The sequence below is a fragment of the Pinus tabuliformis genome, chromosome 4_1 (assembly GCF_031772625.1).
Source record: "Pinus tabuliformis cultivar Carrire ecotype Pingquan chromosome 4_1, CPIR1, whole genome shotgun sequence".
NCBI classification, from domain to species: domain Eukaryota; kingdom Viridiplantae; phylum Streptophyta; class Pinopsida; order Pinales; family Pinaceae; genus Pinus; species Pinus tabuliformis.
The window spans coordinates 662741473-662760537 of record NC_142303.1 but is presented as its reverse complement, the minus strand read 5'-3'; the positions used below and the strand labels follow the sequence as shown (position 1 = coordinate 662760537).

The 19065-nt window shown below is 37.3% G+C and overlaps 1 pseudogene; it reads left to right on the top strand.

Moving 5' to 3' along the window:
* Window positions 1-1859, top strand: part of LOC149177849 (hydroxyproline O-arabinosyltransferase NOD3-like) — a 134797-nt pseudogene extending 132938 nt beyond the window's left edge.
* Window positions 1860-19065: the final 17206 nt, after the last annotated feature.

The window sequence follows — 19065 nt, the reverse complement described above, 5'->3', positions numbered from 1 at the left end:
TTCGAGGAAAGAAATGAACCTCCCTCTCAACCCAAGGGCTAGAGTGAGTTTTTGTTACTAGGCTAGCCCATAGGTATATGCACTTAAGCGTTCACAAGGCTCGAAGCCAATAGAACAATATTCATAGGCACAAAGCTATTACAACAATATTGATCAATGCATTATATCTCTTCATGTCACTAGTAGGGATTTGAACATGGGTGGGGAAGATAATAGTCATTCCCCCTAACCACCCAAGATAGCCCCAATTGAAAAATGAATATCTAGATCTACAAAACCACTTTCAATACTTTCTTTAACTTGCATTCACCCAAAAGTTTGAATTAATAATCAATAAATTATTTATATTATTGAGTATAAAGTAAAATACAAGTTTATAATGCCACGTTTGAAACTTCTTTATCTTACATTCACTCACAAGTTTAAATCAACTAGAAAACAACCAATTTGTTATCAATCATTTATAAAAGTTGAGTGGGCCTCATGGTAAGAACATGTATTTCCTCCTAGGAGGACACTAGTTCAAATCCAGAATGGGGTGGGGTATGTACACCTTTGTAGACTCTAGCAATCAAATTTCTACGTGGAGGGGGTCCTTACTGCCACAAACAAGGAGGTCACATACATGAATTTGGTGTTTTGTTCAACCATGACATTAAAATTAAGTTACTATTATTATTTATTATATTGTAAAGCTGATAAAAAATATGATTCTAAAATATAACATAGTTTTATCATACTCAAAGGTTAAGTTTTTTGTTTGAAGTTCGACATTATATTACTTCGAAAGAGGAATACAATCAACATTGCTTGGTGATCGGTGCTACCCTGCAAGGAAACCAGCCCATGAACACCAATTTAAAGTCTTTAAATTGCATATACTGCGTTTGACCAGAGACAGTATTGAACATATTTTTTGTAAAATTACAAAATGGCCATAGCATTGACTTTCGACCACAGAACTAGCATATACCGAGAAAATCATATCAGAACAAATAGACAAAGAGATGTTTAGGAAAATCAATGAGCTTGTTGGAGGATAGAAGACATGTCATTATCCATAGGCCACAATCGGTGTTGCGAGGGTGGTCTACGAACAAAGAGTCACTGCAACAGACTCTGCCAAGACCCCAAGACATGGTCACGATCCATGCTTTGACCCTAGATTTCGCCCAATAGATGCTACTTACAATGGCCATGCTGCAATCACTAATCACAATCCACGTTATGTACCTAAGTTGTAAGCCCTAAGCTGAGACCATGAACCTCTTCCATGTTAGTTTGACAACGAATTAGTAACTTTAGGTAAATGTAAATAGACAGTTGTATACCGAATAATTAGTTATGTAACGATAGTTGGTGATATAAAACTATCAAATTCCCATGAAATAAAAACACAGAGAATCATTGTTAAATAAAATTCCATTCAATTCAGTTTTTTGTTTCAGTTTCACGTCTTGGTCATTTGTGGTTTCTTTGTTGTTTCTTTTCCTGTTTTTCTCCCATTCTATCAACAATTGGTATCAGAGTCGGGTAAGATTGGTGTGCAGCCGTCGTTCCAGAACAGAGTGGAATCGTTGCTGAAGCCTGTCATTCTAGAACAGAGTGGAATCATTGCTGAAGGTTAGTGTTGTTCTCTGCGTAACCTTGGTGTGCAGCCGGCATTCCAGAACAGAGTGGAATCGTTGTTGAAGCCTGTCATTCCAGAACAGAGTGGAATCGTTGCTGAAGCTTGTCATTCCAGAACAGAGTGGAATCGTTGCTGAAGGTTAGTGTTGTTCTCTGCGTAACCTTGGTGTGCAGCCGTCATTCCAGAACAGAGTGGAATCATTGCTGAAGCTGTCATTCCAGAACAGTGAAGGTTAGCGTTGTTCTCTGCGTAACCTTGGTGTGCAGCCGTCATTCCAGAACTATTATTTGTTTTGCGTGGACCAGAGGTTGCAGCCAGAGGAACGTATGTTGAGGTGCCTGCGTGTTGTCCGCTAAAACCAGGCAGAGTCTGCGTGAGGACCTATGTATGAAGGGAGGTTGCTGAAGCTTTTCTAGAGTTCTTACATGCCAGAGCCATTGAAGGAAGGCCGAGTCACCTGAAGAGGAATCTGTGTATTGGAGCAGAGAGGGCGCCGTTACCAGAGCTATCTGCAATCTGAATCCTGGAGAAAGTCTAAAACCCTAGGAAGGAGGAAAAATGGCCAAGATGTGAAATGCAAGATTCGAGGTGGAGAAATTCACCGGAAAGAGAAATTTTGCTCTTTGGAAACTGAAGGTTAAGGATCTGCTTGTGCAACAAGGGTTGCACAAGGCATTGGATGGGGTAACTAAGAAACTTACAACCATGACTACTTCAGACTGGGAGGACTTGGATGCCCGAGCTCTCAGTACCATCCGGTTAGGCCTAGCGGATGAAGTTCTCTTCAACATTGTTGAAGGGACTACAGCGTCAGGATTGTGGGAAAAACTTGAAAACCTCTATATGACAAAATCATTAACCAACAGAATTTATCTGAAACGACAGTTATACAGTCTTCGAATGGAAGAAGGTTCAAACGTTGCAGAACATTTGAATTTTTTTAATACACTAATTTGTCAATTAACAGATATGGAAGTCAAGATACAGGAAGAAGATAAAGCCATAACCTTGCTGTGTTCTCTGCCTGAATCATGGGATCACTTCGTAACTTCAATCAGCTTCAGCTCTGCTGATTCTTTGAAGTTTGAATCAGTCATGGGAGCTCTTCTGTCTGAAGAAGTACGAAGGAAATCCAGCACTGAAATAGCTGCATCAGAAGCCATGGTCACTAAAGGACGCTCAAAGGAAAGAGGAGAAAAACCAAGGGGGTCTTCCAGGTCGAAATCGAAGGGCAAGAAGTGTAAGGCAAGATGTTGTAACTGCGGTAAAGTTGGACACTTGAAGAAGGAGTGTTGGAAACGGAAGGAATCCAAAAACCCGAAGAACGAAGCGAATCAGGTCGATTCAGGTATGATAGACTAAGTTTTATCTGCTGAAGAATTATGTATGATAGATGAAAATTCACCTGAGTGTAATGTCTCTCAGAGTTTTGATAGCTGGCTGTTGGACTCTGGTGCTTCGCATCACATGTGCCCACATAGAAATTGGTTTACCTCGTATGAAAATGTAAACGGTAGTTCTATGTTTATGGGTAACAATGTGTCATGTCAGACTGTTGGGATGGGAGATATCAGGATTAAGATGTATGATAACACAGTTAGGACATTAACTAGTGTTAGACATGTACCTGATTTGAAGAAAAATTTAATCTCTTTGGGAGTGTTGGATTCAGATGGTTATAAGTTTACAGGTCAGGATGGCGTCTTGAAAGTCTTTAAAGGAGCCCTTGTGGTTATGAAGGCAGAAAAGGTCGAAAATATTTACAGGTTAAAAGTAAGTACTCAGGTCAGTGAAGCAGCGGTTGCGTCAGAAAAGGAAGAAGCAGGTACTCGTTTGTGGCATCAGCGTTTGGGTCATATGAGCGAGAAAGGTCTTCATATACTGATGAAACGTAAATCTCTTCCAGGTCTGAAATCCTTGAATTTAGATTTCTGTAAACATTGTGTGTATGGAAAACAGTGTAAACAGAGATTTAAAGTTGGAAATCATAATAGTAAAGATGTTTTAGACTACATTCATTCTGATCTGTGGGGGCCTTCCCCTGTTATGTCATATGGAGGTGCATTGTATTTTTTAACGTTCATTGATGATTACTCCCGTAAAGTTTGGATCTATATGATAAAAAGGAAAGCTGATGTATTAAATGTCTTTAAACAATTTAAAGTAATGGTAGAGAAAAGAACAGGCAAATCTATTAAATGTCTAAGAACTGACAATGGTGGTGAGTTCACTTCTGTTGAATTTGAACAATACTATAAGGATGAGGGCATTGTTACACACAAAACTGCTGTTTATACTCCTCAGCAAAATGGTGTTGCTGAGCGTATGAATCGGACTCTTATGGAAAGAGCCAGAAGCATGATCAACAATGCTAACTTGCAAAAAGAGTTGTGGGCAGAAGCAGTATCTACTGCTTGTTATTTAGTTAACAGGTCACCTTCAGTAGCAATTGATTGTAAAATTCCTAAAGAAGTTTGGACAGGTCAGTCTTGTGGCTATTCACATTTGAGGATATTTGGCTGTGATGCTTATTCTCTTATTCCAAAAAATCAGTGTTCAAAATTAGATCTAAAGTCGAAATTTTATGTTTTTGTTGGGTATGACTATGCAGTGAAAGGATATAGATTGTGGGATCCTACATTGCGAAAGATAGTCATTAGTAGAGATGTAACATTTGATGAATCCTCTTTGTTAAAATCAAATGTTGAAAGAATTGAACAGGAACAGGTATCACCGAGTCAACGAGTTCAGTTGGAGGCTAGACCTTTTGGTGACAGTCGAAAGGAAGGAGAGACTTCTGGAGAAAAAGGTGCTGAAGACACAAAGGAAGCCATTGAAGCTTCTGAACCAGTGCAAGTTTCTGAACCAGCTCAGCAACCAGTCGCTCTGAGAAGGTCTACAAGGGAAAGGAAAACTCCCAAAAGGTATGAAGATTCTGCTTCATCTTTTGCTTTGATTACTGAAGATGGGGAACCTTCTTGTTATCAGGAAGCAGTAGATGATACAGATAGCGAGAAATGGAAAATGGCTATGGAAGAAGAAATGGACTGCTTAGCCAAGAACAATACCTGGGATCTTGTAGAGCTTCCTGAAGGGAGAAGTGTTGTTGGATGTAAATGGGTTTTCAAGCTGAAACGGAAATTTGATGGTAGTATTGAAAGGTATAAGGCGCGACTGGTAGTGAAAGGGTATTCTCAGGTTGAAGGTATAGACTTTCATGAGATTTTTTCTCCAGTTGTAAAACTTGTTTCTATACGTACTGTGTTGGCACTAACTGTGTTGCTTAATCTTGAGTTAGAACAGTTAGATGTTAGATTTTAAGCCTCTGTGGAACATTTTTGTAGTGTCAAGATCTGGATTATCCACAGTTTCTAGTTCATTCTACCAACGTTTCAAACCCCAAAGGGGGTCCATCATCAGGACAAATCAGATAGAATATGAGTGAAAGATGTTAAAACAGCTTTTCTACATGGTGATTTGAACGAAGAGATATATATGGAACAACCAGAGGGTTTTGTACGAGGTCGCAGCAGAAGATTAGTTTGCAAGCTAAAGAAATCATTGTATGGTCTGAGGCAGTCTCCCAGACAATGGTACAAGAAGTTTGATTCCTTCATGGTGAGCAAGGATAATTTTAGGGGCGAATGTTCGCCCTTTGGCGAAATTAAGGGGTTTTAAATTTTTAGTGGGTGAATATTTTGTATCATAGTACATTTTCACAAATCACCTCAAATAGCCCACCTTATTTTAAGGGAGAGGGTAAAAAAGGTAAATTTAGCCCTTGAAATTAGGACTTACAACCTTCCATTCGCCCATTTTCAAGAATAGGTTTTATTTAAGTGAATCCATTCGCCCATTTTCAAGAATAGGTTTTATTTAAGTGAATCCTATGGGCCAAATACCATATTTATAAAAGAGGTATGGTAAATTGATAAAAATATAAATAAATGAGAGGTATGGTAAATAAATAAAACATTTTTTATATTTACTCCATAAGTCACCTTATATACATGTAAGGGTGTAAACAAATAAAAATATAAGTAAAGTGGAGGTATGGTAAATAAATAAAATGTCTTTTTATACTTACTCAAAAGGTATGGTAAATAAATAAAAATATAAATAAACTATCGTAACTAAATAAAACCTCTTTTTATATTTAGTCCATAACCCTCGTTCTATTTATGAAGGCTCAAGAAAGAGGTTTCATTTAAGTGAATCCTATGGGCCAAATACCATATTTGTAAAAGAGGTATGGTAAATTAATAAAAATATAAATAAACGAGAGGTATGGTAAACAAATAAAACATTTTTTTATATTTACTCCATAAGTCACCTTATATTTACGAACACTCAAAAAATGGGTTATATTTAGGTGAAACCTATGGCCAAAATACTATGGGACAAATACCATGGACTAGATTGTTATTAATACCATGCAAAAAACCATTATTAACCCTAATATTAGAATTAATAAAAATAAAAATGGCACATGGTATTCACCCATGGTATTCACCAAAATGGCACATGGTATTGATCGATGGTATTCACCTGGAATGTAGCCTATTTAAATGGGGGAATTAAACCAGCATGTAGCCTATGCTAAGATTCACTAGGACTTTACAAAGTTTTATTATTTAGTGAAAGACTTGCCAAGATCTTACAAGATTTTATAATTGAGTAAAATATTCGCCATGCCTGGTGAGAGATTCACCAAAAAATTATATATACATATTATATTATTGATAAAATCGCCTTCCATTTTTCCTATATACCATGGAGATTCGCCCATTTATTATATTTATAAATTTAGGGGGGGCTCTTAAAATTTTCCCTGATGGTGAGCCAGAACTTTATAAGAAGTGAGTATGATCATTGTGTGTACTTCAAAAGTTTCAATGACATATTCATTATCTTAGCTTTGTATGTTGACGATATGCTTATTGCAAGCAAAAGCATGGAAGAGATCAACAGGTTAAAGGCTCAACTCTCTAGGACGTTTGATATGAAGGATCTTGGAGCAGCAAAACATATCTTGGGCATGGAGATACACAGAGACAGGAAAAATGGTAAGCTTTGGTTGTCACAGCAGAAGTATGTGGAGAATGTACTTGAAAAGTTCTCTATGAATAATGTGAAACCTGTTAATGTTCCTTTAGCTTCCCATTCTAAGCTTTCTTCGGTTTTGAGTCCTAGAGCTGATGAAGAAAAGCAGTACATGTCTCATGTACCATATGCAAACGCTGTAGGCAACTTAATGTATGCGATGGTATCTACAAGACCTCACATTTCACATGCAGTTGGAGTTTTCAGCAGGTTCATGGCAAATCCAGGTAAAGAACATTGGCAAGCAATGAAATGGGTGCTTCGATATCTAAGAGGCACAAGTGACCATTGCATCGTCTTTAACGGTAGTGAAGGATTAGTCTGCGGATATGTAGATGCTGACTATGCAGGTGATTTGGACAAAAGAAGATCTACTACAGGTTATGTCTTTACTCTTGCAGGTGGAGCAATTAGTTGGATGTCAAAGCTTCAAGAAACAGTGGCATTGTCCACTACCGAAGCCGAATATATTGCTGCTTCAGATGCTAGTAAAGAAGAAATTTGGTTAAAGGGTCTGCTCGATGAAATTGGAAGAACGCAGGAGAAAGTGAATGTACTTTGTGACAGTCAAAGTGCTATTCACTTGGCTACAAACCCTGCCTATCACAGCAGAACCAAGCACATTGATGTAAGGTATCATTTTCTGAGACATGTGATCGATGGCGGAAAAGTAGCTCTTAAAAAGGTCCATACACGAGAAAATTGTGCAGACATATTCACAAAGCCGGTTACAGTAGAGAAGCTGCGGTGGTGTTTAGCTTCTCTTGGCTTGCAGGAAAGATGATGAATGGGAAAATTGTTGTCAAGGTGGAGTTTGTTAGTTTGACAACGAATTAGTAACTTTAGGTAAATGTAAATAGACAGTTGTATACCGAATAATTAGTTATGTAACGATAGTTGGTGATATAAAACTATCAAATGCCCATGAAATAAAAACACGGAGAATCATTGTTAAATAAAATTCCATTCAATTCAGTTTTGTGTTTCAGTTTCACGTCTTGGTCATTTGTGGTTTCTTTGTTGTTTCTTTTCCTGTTTTTCTCCCATTCTATCAACATTCCATGGGACGTGCACAATTTGTAGACCACTAATAACACCAATGATCATCTTCAGACCGTGTTGAGCCTTCCAATTTGTTTAATATGTAACCACGTGACATGGTAGTTAAGAGAATTCACCCTAGGGAAGCCTAGATTGCGAAGAGAGCGACGAACCAAAAGAGGGAGATACCCTGTTTCGAGAATTGAAAATAGGCTTGATCCTCCGACAAAGACAAAAGAGTCTACTACAAAACAAAATTTAGTGAGCGCAGAATGCCCAAGAGAAACCACAGTGCTGGACTTGAGTGCTAAGAGGATGGCCAAGCAGTTGTCCCTAAAACTTAATGAATTTTCCCAATTGTAATTACACCCGCCATCAGTTAGATATTCCGGACATGAAAGTAAAATCTGAGTGCAAGGTCTGTCTCCCACGGTGACCAAAAGAAGTTGACCGGACTTAGAGAACCCCATGTTTAGTGGACAACGAATCCAATCCTCCAAATGGGAGAGAAACACAATATTCCCAACGTCGACGCTGAGGCTGATTGACAAAGGACGGAAACTATTATTGGCATGGTTGCGGATGCCCTCCATTTCCTTATTATATTGAAACCCTTTGTTGATCTCCATGTGGGTGACTCCTTGTAAATCCTTCCCACGTCCGCCAGCATTAAATCGCCATGAATTAAGTTGATTCTGGTTGATCAAATAATTACACCGTAAGGCGTTCCCTCTGAGAAAGACATCCCTAAGATGTGACGTGTGCGATCCTCAGCCATTGATTCTATGTGTTAGATGATTGGAGTGTTTTCTGCCGTTCATTTTATCTGTTTTTTCATAGAAAAAATGTTTTTTTCCATGGTAATGGGGCATGAAAGGCCAGGCTTGGCCTGCTGGCGATGAGACTCTTCCCAGAGACTGCTTGCTGGCAATGAGACTCTTCTAGTGGCGATGAGACTCTTCGCAGAGACTCTTCATGTCTTTCTTCCCTACTCTTTGTACCTATATTGTTAATGATGTGGCTGCGTTATGTTTTGTATTTGAAGGCTATGTGGAAAATCTGATGCATTGTTTTTTCTTATTCCCACCTGCCTCGCGAATCGCACGCTCCTTCGGCCTATCCATGTCCATAGCAACCCTGTGCGCAAGGAAAAAACACAGAAAATAGCACGCATTTGTAAGGCGAAAGAAAGTTTGGGGTCGGCCGGCCTTCACATTTTTCGGTTCGTTCCTCTGCCTATTCTTAACTCCTCTCTGGTTTCCTTGCTACACAAACCCCTTTCATTGCAGATCTTCTTTTTCCAGGTTTTTTATTCGGGACCTTCCTCTGGCCTGACCAGATTTGAATAAAGGTTTGACGGTATATACATCCTGGGCTTGACTGATTGATTGATTCTGGGCAAAGTTTTAAAATAAATTTGAAAGGTCTGGAAGGCTTATATCTTATGGATGCCTTGTTAGTATATGAGTTCATTGCCAGAATCTCTTTTCAGTCCGAATTGTGTTAAGAGGGGATGTATATAACTGGGTTGGGTTTGCGGCTTTTGCATCTTAAGCTATTTTTGGTTTAGGTTTTGTTTACAGAGTTCTTTATTCAACAGGTTTTGATTACATGCTATTCTTCATTATTGGAGGTGTAGGGCTGTGCCTTCAGAAAAGTTCTGTTTATAGAAAATTCTTTATTCAATAGGTTTTTATTACAGGTAAAGCTTCATTATTAGAGGTGTAGGGCTGTGACTTCACAAAAGTTTTGTTTACAGAAAATTCTTTATTCAATCGGTTTTGATTACAGGTAATTATTCATTATTGGAGTTGTAGGGCTGTGCCTTCACAATCTTATAGACGACACACGACATTAGTAAAGGGAATTTCTCCGATTGGATTTCTTCTTCATCGATTTTCTCATAGCCTATTCAAGTTCCCTTCAGCTTGGTCTATTCTATTGCTTGGGTCAATTTATTGTGCATTGGAGGATGCAAATGCAACTTTGTATATTTGTAACCATCCCATTCAATTGATTATGCGGTTCATATCATCAATATAAGTTGAGGCCCGATGCTCAAGGAGTCAGCGTAATCAGACCCATAGCCTTTCATTATAAATTATATCACGACTGTTATTAAATTCAGTGGAACACAGTGGAACAGTAATATAATTTGAGGCTCGCTGCAAAATTCCAGGTTTTTTATTCGGCAAAATGTTTGTTCTTTTAGAGTAGATATAACATTATACTAAGAGGAATTTAGTCTTAGAAGAATTGTTTAGAGTTTAGCTTCAATAACAAAGTTCGAAGTCATTACGATAGAGGTCATCACATCACTTAAAATAATTGAACTTGGATGAGTCCTTTGCATGTTGTTGGTTATAAGAGCCCTATGCACATTGATGATGTACCCCAAGTTGCAGATGTGGAGAGGGCAGGTCAGATATACCATAAATTGACGGTATATACATCCTGGGCTTGACTGATTGATTGATTCTGGGCAAAGTTTTAAAATAAATTTGAAAGGTCTGGAAGGCTTATATCTTATGGATGCCTTGTTAGTATATGAGTTCATTGCCAGAATCTCTTTTCAGTCTAAATTGTGCTAAGAGGGGATATATATAACTGGGTTGGGTTTGCGGCTTTTGCATCTTAAGCTATTTTTGGTTTAGGTTTTGTTTACAGAGTTAAATAATGGCTGTATGTTCACCAACCTCACTGACGCTTTAAAGACCAGACCAGAAGGCGAGTCCACAGATTAAATTGTAGGACGGATTATAGCTTATTTTTTCAAGATTTAAGTATACCATTGAATAGAATTAAAGAAATCATTTTCAGATTTAAAAGAAAAGAAATCATTGCAAACTACACAAACCAGATTCATTGCAACGCTACTGTTCAGTTATAATATACTTATCAGAAAAATAGCATTCTTAAATCAGCTCTTTAAACAACTGCTTATGTCCTCCATTCAAGGGCTAATGCGCATCATACCATTTCGACTGATTCTAGCAGTTTGAATCATGTGGTGGTACAAACGATTTAACATATGGGAAAAAGCATATAAAAAGGTGTGCGCCTCTTGAAATGCAATAACCCTCCAACAGATTCCTACCAAAATTTTCCTCTGCAATCAGATGCTCCACATAAGCATCCTTTGCTCTTTCCAGCACCTTTGTTCACCCCATTTCCACAATAATCATATGTTGGATATGATAAACCTGTCTGTAGCCTAAGAGAAATAATGGATGTATAGAGAAATAATGGATGTATGTTCACCAACCTCACTGAGGCTTCAAAGACCAGACCAGAAGGCGAGTCCACAGATTAAATTGTAAGACGGATTATAGCTTATTTTTTCAAGCTTTAAGTATACCATTGAATAGAATTAAAGAAATCATTTTCAGATTTAAAAGAAAAGAAATCATTGCAAACTACACAAACCAGATTCATTGCAATGCTACTGTTCAGTTATAATATACTTATCAGAAAAATAGCATTCTTAAATCAGCTCTTTAAACAACTACTTTTGTCCTCCATTCAAGGGCTAATGCGCATCATACCATTTCGAGTGATTCTAGCAGTTTGAATCATGTGGTGGTACAAACGATTTAACATATGGGAAAAAGCATATAAAAAGGTGTGCGCCTCTTGAATTGCAATAACCCTCCAACAGATTCCTACCAAAATTTTCCTCTGCAATCAGATGCTCCACATAAGCATCCTTTGCTCTTTCCAGCACCTTTGTTCACCCCATGTCCACAATAATCATATGTCAGCTCTGTCAGAGGGGGAATATTTTCAACGGCAAAAAACATAATATGTGGGAATTGGGTATCATGATGATCATAGACAATAGGTTGGTAGAAAAGATTTGGAGAGCAACTATGATTGAAAAATCGAGAAACATTGCCTGTTTTGCTAGCATCTATAGGAATGTTGAAATGAGGTTTAGTGTAAGTCCCTTGATTTGAGCAATGGTACATAACACAGGAAATACCTAACTTCACAAATAGTGTGATTTTATTCTTTCCTGTCGACTTGACATTTCGTGCTAGGAATATTCAACATTATTCACAAATATTTTCTAACCAAAAAGAAAATGTTACGCTTATTCAAAAAGCTTCAAATTCTGTTCAAGAGGTTGATACATAATGTCTTTAGAAGCTGCTCCAAAGCTCTTCAAGGGTTGCTGAGAGTCATTCCAAGTACATCACTCGACATCGCTGGTTTGAGATCATAACATAATCCGAAGGCTTTAAAAAGAATGGGATAGGGAACCTTTCCTTCTTGTCATTCACCACCACCATTTTCATCAGCTGCAGATATATTGTCAGATTTTAGATTTTCCAATTCTTCATTTGCCACTGTTGTGATGCATTCGAAGATTTCAGGTCAGATATACCATAAATTCACTTCAGTTTTTATGTATCATTTGTTTCTTTTTTTTGGAAGAATAACATTAACCACCTTGAGCACAAACCCCTTTCATTTCAGATCTTCTTTTCCCATGTTTTTTATTCGGCAAATTGTTTGTTCTTTTAAAGTAGAAATATCATTATACTAAGAGGAATTTAGTCTTTCATTATAAATTATATCACGACTGTTATTAAATTCAGTGGAACAGTAATATAATTTGAGGCTCGCTGCCCAAGGAATCAGCCTATTAAATTCAGTGGAACAATAAAACAAAAGTAGATTGCTTCATTGTTGTTGGATGAATGAATGGATGGTTTAGTGTAATTAATAGATGATATAGATTCATAACCACCCATAGAACTGTAAACATATTTTGATGGGAACTTTTGGCCATAGTAGCTGGGTATTTATTTTAATATTTTAGGTATATATGTGTTTAAAAATGCAGTTTGTTTCACTATGGAAGGAAAGCAAAGGCTAGTCTTTATTTCAAGGTTTTAGGTATATATGTGTTTAAGAATGCAATTTTTTTCACGGTGGAAAGAGAGCAATGTTTTGAGATCATAACATAATCCGAAGGATTTAAAAAGAATGGGGTAGGGAACCTGTCCTTCTTGTCATTCACCACCACCATTTTCATCAGCTGCAGATATATTGTCAGCTTGTAGATTTTCCAATTGTTCATTTGCCACTGCTGTGATGCATTGGAAGATTGCAAGCAGCCTCTCTAGAGGGAAACTCCCTTGACCTTTAAGGAACTTTTCTTGCACCTCATGTTCCTTTCTCTCTGTGGAATTTACACTTGTATTCGCAAACCAACAAAAGAGAGTATACAATAATTACTCCCAAAGTGATGATTGGGATTGCATAAATATATGGAGGAAACGTTAACTTCTTGCTGCCATGAAATGGGAAAGAGGGCATAGTATTTAGATGAGCTGGAACTTCTAGATAAAAGAAATCAGATCCTTCCTTCTCTTGATATCGTTTTGCACAACTTTAGATTAGTCATCCATTGGTGATTCACCAACATTCATTTTAACTAATTCCAGGAGCTTACTTCTCATTGAATCAAAATGTACAGTTTGGGCATAATCTTGTACTATAAGCCTTGGTCATTGTAAAAGAGGCATCTCTGTTTAGCTGGGAATTTTTTTTTGTTTATTTAGTTGCCTAATACAAAATATTCAATAAGAACTTTTCTTGCAAGGTCTACTTCTAGTTAATTAATTTGCTGATTCATTGTGGTCAAAATTTTCTTGGGCAGAATTTGGCAAAAGAAATTGTAAGATCGAGGCAAGCTATTCAACGCCTTTATGAGAACAGGGCACACCTGAATTCAATATTCTACGCACCTTGGAGGAAGTGTTGGTAATTTTTTCTTTACTACTTGTTCTTGGATCATCTTGCATGTAGTTTAATCTCTGCTCTGTTATTGAATTTGGATGCTATGCGTAAATTTGGAAAAGGCTTACAAGGTAACATTTCCCCAATTTTTTTTGAAATCATGGTATGTATTATGAGATTTTGAGTTGCCATTTACCTGAGGCATTGTGGCTGTTTGTGTTCTTAGTGTCACTGCTAATCTAGATAGTATCATAACGAGAATCCTCACTAGTGCATTGAACAGAGTTGTCTTCTTGTCCATCACATAGAAATATGTTGGCTTCTTGGAGGCAGTCTTCAACAATTAGAGCTGAGAGCACCCTTTGAACCAAAGCCACCATTGTCTAGCTGCTAATGCTTTCAAGCCTGACTGTAGCTAACCTTAGCATAGAAAAATTAATAAAACTTGAGATAAATATAATGCCTCAAATAGACCAGTGTCATTCTTATATCTTATGATTTGGTGTATTTAACTTGGAAAGATACACCTTCAAAACAAATGGTTACAAATGCCATCAGATGTATCTATAACATTGCCTTCACGTGAGAACTTGTTGATTGCTTTGTTAACATCTTTCTTTCTTAAATTCTTGATGTCCACGAAGTTAGCAATGGAGTTTTTCTTTTAGCCTTTGCTTTGTCTTTTATTTTTATTGCATGTTATGAACTAGATAAAAATGAAAATTCAGTTTGTTGTAGTGATAAGCAAGATACTGAGTTGTCCCAGAAACATTAGATAGAATGGAGTTGCATTTTTTCATGTTAGAATGTGTATCTAGCTCATAAGGCTAGCATTCTAGATTTTTTTTTTGCGTCTATGCTATGTTTCATACCTTTTCAACCAAGAAAAATATATAAAAGTGGATAGAATCTCTTCATTTGCTGATCAGAATTCTTGCATCACTTTAAAAATTGGGAAATTTCACCAACTATTTAGGAAAGCGTGTACTCCCTTAATACTTTTCAACTATTCTGATATAATAATCACTTCTTAATTTGCATAGCACTGTGCAGCTTATGTTGGTTAATCACTTCTTAATTTGCATATCACTGTGCAGCTTATGCTGGTTACTCACACAGTTATGTTAAATATAATTCCTCTGAAGACGAGCAACTTGAACGAATTGTATTACTATGCAATGGCGAAAAAGTTATGTTGACTTCCAACCTTTGGGTTTCAGCTAGCCTTGTTAATGGTTCCCTCGGAAAAATTGTAACCATCTTTTACAAAGATTCAACTGCACCACCCCAAATTCCAACATTTGTTGTTGTAGATTTCCCCAAATACATTGGGCCTCCTTGGGATGAAAGAAACCCCACTCACTTGCCTATTCCAGCAGTAAAAAGAAATGGTCGTACACAGATTCCACTGAAGATGGCTTGGGCTTTAACCATACATAAATCCCAAGGTATGATGCTTCCAAAAGCAACAATTGACACTGGAAAAACAGAACATCAAGGTCTCACATTCACAGCTATTTCAAGAGTGCCTTCTCTACAAGATCTTCGGATTAACCCCGCATTCAGTTTCGATCGTTACAATAAAATGAAGGACAACAAAAACATTGCTCGTAGGAAAAACGCCGAAGAAATTCTTCGTTCGATGCCGCCACTAGATAATCTGCTCCAACCCATACTTTGACTTCACCAAAAGGTTTCCTCCATTTATTTACCTCATTGTATTTCATAACATACTTTTCATATCTTTTAACAACAACCAACTTTAATGAATATTAGTAAAGAATCAAATATTTGAATGTCTTTATATTCTATGTACATCTCATTATAGCCTTTTCTTTCTTTTGCAATAGGCCACATGGCCTCAGAAATAACATACCCGCACAACTACAGGTCACCTTGCAAGCAAAACAACTGCATCTCCAACTATGCATTAACCTCCAATGGTGTTCAATATGCCATTATTCTCCATGCATCTTCCACTAACAATATATAAATCCCCATAGCAAAGGTAACTTCATTTCCATTTATTCCAGATTCATTTTAACACGGCTCACCTGCAAAATATTAGTAACAAATTTTCGCAAGTGATTTACATATTGCTAGTTCTAACTAAATATACATTTTGCAGGTCCATTACTGCTGCTTCATGTCTTCACTACCTCCACCATTTTTCCATACAACTTCAACTATGGAATGACAAGCACAGTGTTCTTTAGACTATTATATTCCTTCTCGAACCTCTTTTGTTACAATTCACCATTTGTATTTTCCATTTCAAACTTGAAAAAGGATGTTTCAAGATCAAATGCCATTTTCATGGTTTGTTTCCTCACATCTGTTTGTGTTTTCCATTTCCAACTTTAAAAAAGATGTTACAATACACTATTTGTATTTTCAATTTCAAAATTTAAAAAGGATGTTACAATACACTATCTGTATTTTCCATTACACACTTAGAAAATGATGTTTCAACATCAAATACCATTTTCATAGTTTGTGTCTTCACAACTATTTCTGTTTTCCGTTTCAAACTTAAGAAGGGATGTTTCGAGATCAATACCATTTTGATAGTTTATGTCCTCACAACCACTTCATTGTCAATGGGTTTTAACATATTTTGTTGACAAAGTCAATTCATTATAACGAATATAATACATGTTTTCAATATATCTTCATATTAATTTAATTTCCCATTTGAATAATGATTTCTTAACTAGCCCTTTCCATATCAATATGGCTTCCCGGTTGTTCTTCGCATATTAACTTAATTTCCCATTTGAATATTGATGCATATTTATGGCTACTTACATTCCATTTCAATGGTTTTTGGCATGTCTACCTTGAATTAAGACTCGAAATCATCGACCCTTGCTTTCAAAAAAGCCCGCAAAAGCCTTTTCAGATTTCAATATTCTTCCACACCCTATGCCTTACGGCGTCTCCTTTGCAACATTGGGTGCAAATTCTAGTAATAACTACCCATGATGAACCAAATATTGATGTACTCGTCGACGAGAGTGAGGAGAGATTGAGGCATGAGTGTATTAGTACTTGTGTATGCCAAGGTTGGGATTGACGCATGTCAATCCAACCGAAGCCTTATGCCACTTGAAGCAGTCTCTTCATTGGGACTCCCTAGCATTTGTACCTGCAATGGGGGTAGATTCCCGCCTGGCAATTTATTTGCATGAAGATCTTAGATGCAAAGGAATTTACTAGGACCAGTTCATTTCCAATTCCATAAAATGAGAATCCGGTGCATGATTTTCCATGAGATTGGCGATTTTATTACCTATGCAACGAACATGGGAGAAAATGGGAGCTTTAATCCTATTAATGATCTCTATGACCCTCTGTAGATGAGATTTAAGCCGTAAATTTGAGGAAGCCCTGGATAGAGGCATTTCATTCTGAACCTTTTTAAGAATAGATATGAGCAGTAAATAGTCTCCTTCAACAATGAGTTGATGGTAATTCAACTTGAGGGAATTTTTGAGATCATGTTTTAGACCCCATAGTTTTACTTCATTGTTGGTTAGAGTAGCTAACAAGCCTACATAAATAAGAATAATACAACCTTCACTATTGTGGAGAGAACCACCATCACTAGCAAGATCGGGGTTTCCTCTTGATGCCCCATCTAAGTTGAGTTTTAAAAATCTAGTTGGGGGAGGGGACCAGGTTAAAGGGTTGGAAACCGAGGGACAGGGAGTAATTCTAGAGGAAATAGGAGTATGTTGATGGATGTTCAAAGATTGGAGAATTATTTTTTCTTTGGTAGGACAGTCCCAGTCCTGAGAGTTCCAATGAATAGAAGTGATTGTTTCTCCTAGTTGAGCAGTCATTAGGTTCCAGGCTCTATCAATCGAAGGGGCTTGATTTTTGAAGAGTTGAGCATTATGTTCTTTGCAGGGGATCAAAAGAGTGAAACCAAGAGTAAGCTACCATATTTTATTAAGGATGGGACTATTATAAGGTAGGGTATTCCAGATTTCGATGTTGATGGGGATAAACTAAGGGTGAAGGCTTGATCCTTGAAATTCTTGGAGTAAATGATCCCATATATTCATGGCAAAGGTACATTCAAGAAATATATGCTTTAAATTCTTCTCCTGGAAGCTACAAATAGGACACACTAAAGGGCCTATAAATCCTCTCTTTTGCACATACTCCCATTTTAGCATTTTATTTTTGTGAAGTAACTAAAGAAAGAGGGTCACCTTCGGCCAATGTTTTAATTTCCATAAATCTTCCACACCGGATCGACTTCCATATGACAGACAGAGATCAAGAGCTTGTATGCCTCTTTTTTATTCCTTGGCTTGCTCATGACCATCGATTCTACTTCGTGCATGGAGATTAGTTTTAAGGGCGTGACATTATGTTCAACAGTGATTAGCTTGGGAAAATGCTGAGTAATTTTCGTAATCGTAGGGATTCTATAATGAATGGGCTCAGATAAGAGATTGTTGAAATGTCCATATAGGGGACCGTTCATTTCGCCGTGATCCTCCACCCACTGATTGTTATGTCCTAGAAGCTGATGGATTTGATTTTGATGCATGCAGTTGATCTTAGATCTATGAAAAAACTTAGTGTTTCATTCTCCCTCTTTTAACCATTTGATTCTCGATTTTTGCTTATAGAGAATATCTTATTGTGCCAATATTTCTTGTAGTTGTTGCCAAAGGTTGCTTTCTTGTTCCTTTAATTGGGATGTGTTTCCTTCTGATACTATACTTTGTTGGACTTTTTCCATTTGGGCCTCGAGTGCAAGCTTTTCCTTAAATATGTTACTAAATTCTTGCTTGTTCCATTCTCTAATCTTATTGTTTAATAAATTTCATCCTTTGCTGGAATCGATACACGGATTTTTTTGATATTGAGGTTGAATCTTACCACCACGATGTCATATTGTTGAGGAAATTAGGATGTCGCAGCCAAAAAGCCTCAAAGCGAAACGGTTTGTTTCTTCAGGTTGTTGACCAGTCTAATTGCAAAGTGATGGGCCAGTAATCAAAGCCATAACTTGGGAGAATAGAAGCATCTAGCTTGAGACCATATAATAAAAGCTCCTTTGAGGTTAGGAATAGATCCAGTCGTGAAGCAATCTGGTGTGTTGCTCCTCGTCTATTATTCCAGGTGGAGGTACCATTTGAAGTCTGGACATCCACCAATTTGCATGCATCAATAAAGGAGTTAAAATAATTTGTCGCCTCCTCCAATTTTTTGATCCCACCTTTATTTTCCTGCAGGGATCTAATTATATTGAAATCCCCAGCCATAATTCAAGGTGCGGAGAAAACATTTGGTGGACTAAATAATGGTTGGAGATAAAGGGCCTCTTTTCCTGAGGAAGAATCTGCCCATATATATTTGAGAGAAAACTGAATTGAGAAGAGCCAATTGGTTGGAAAAAAATCGTGAGAATTATTGGGAAAGAGAATCAATCTCAGATAGAAATTGTGGTCAGATTCCAAAGAATGGCTAGACCTCCATAAGTGCCCGAGGCACACTGGGGCAGGAAGTCACAATTGTTTTAG